General features: G+C 31.2%; 1 non-coding gene across 1 annotated transcript; it reads left to right on the top strand.

The window, feature by feature from the left end:
• The first annotated feature begins 641 nt into the window (after nt 1-641).
• LOC150092383 (5S ribosomal RNA) lies at nt 642-760 on the top strand. Its single transcript, XR_016550593.1, has one exon. It is a non-coding gene; the product is annotated as a 5S ribosomal RNA (ribosomal RNA).
• Nucleotides 761-1473: the final 713 nt, after the last annotated feature.

The raw sequence follows: 1473 nt of genomic DNA, 5'->3' as shown, positions 1-1473 counted from the left end.
CATTACTATGAAATAGACTTTACCAATGTCATCGACGATTTTGCTAACAGAAAAGCAAGAAAAATTACATTTTAGAACGTTGAAATAAAAGTTTTACTTCCAAAATAAACATGGTGTTTTAATTTATTTTCCTACACCTGGTTTTGACTTTTTGTAGTATTTTTGGTGTGTATTGAGAAGGGCTGCAAACTCTAGATACGCCGCTGCTAACACATACATAAAGCTAGGCGTTTTCTTAAAAAAAAAAAAATAAAATAAGTAATACATTTGTCTGCATGCACATGCATCAGATTTTCATTTTCTTAACATTTTTAAAACCCTAAAATTTCTGTTTCTTTATTCTCTGAAGGAATAGGATAATTTCTCTTCCTCGCATAGCTGCCTGACAGTTACCTACACAGCGAAATCCATGTAGTTGTCATCCTGTAATTGAGCATAAATGGAAAGAATGGAATTCTTTAGATGGAAAGAATTTATATTTAAATACTTCTTGGTAATAATATCGTAAAACCGTTCTTAAAATCTGGTGAATGATATTTATTTTATATGAGTTTCATATTTAATCATATAAAAATTAATGTGTCAATTGTCATAATGGAAATAAGTGTTTATATAGCCTTTTTACAACGCTCATTTAACAGGCCAGCGGCCATACTAGGCTGAATACACCGGTTCTCGTCCGATCACCGAAGTTAAGCAGCGTTGGGCCCGGTCAGTACTTGGGAGGGTGACCACCTGGGAACACCGGGTGCTGCTGGCGTTAAATTTTTTATTTGCTTTCATGATATCTTGTATAGCTACGCCACTGACCACACCACGAATTATCCCTTGCTTAACGCGGCGAAATTAATTGCGACAATCCTTTGATATACTCGGAAAGAGTTTTCATTAATGGAGCTCGCAGCTGATCTGACAGATAGATGCAAAATGTTTAATATAAACATTCTTACACAATTCTTACTGAAGAGTCATTTTGCTTGTTATCGTAGAATTCATGCCGATAAGAAAAAAAATAAAACTGTTCAAACGACTCTTGAAAACTTCTTTTGATAAAAAAAAATTGCAATAAATAATGCAGGTACAAGTATTTACTAAACATTTACTTTGCATTCATTTTTTTCTTTCCTAAAAGAGTACCATATAAAACGATTTATTAATACAGTAATCGATCATGGACGAATTGTAATTTTTACCGTTGATTATTAGATTTGATTAAAGCGATTTTGATATACGCGGTAACATCGAGGGATTAATTAACCGCGTTAATCGAGGGGATAGCTATATATATATATATATATATATATATATATATATATATATATATATATATATATATATATATATATATATATATATATATATATAAAGGTTTAATGACTATTACCGAGAGAAAAGATGACAAGATATATTTAAAAAAAGATACTACTAGTTTACTAGTTTCGTTACATGAACATCCTCAGGTATCACAATCAA

Source organism: Typopeltis vanoorti, chromosome 26, assembly GCF_054136105.1.
Source record: "Typopeltis vanoorti isolate ZY-2024b chromosome 26, IOZ_Tvanoo_1.0, whole genome shotgun sequence".
Taxonomy (NCBI): domain Eukaryota; kingdom Metazoa; phylum Arthropoda; class Arachnida; order Uropygi; family Thelyphonidae; genus Typopeltis; species Typopeltis vanoorti.
The sequence above is the reverse complement of the archived record's forward strand: the minus strand, read 5'-3'. Positions and strand labels throughout refer to the sequence as shown.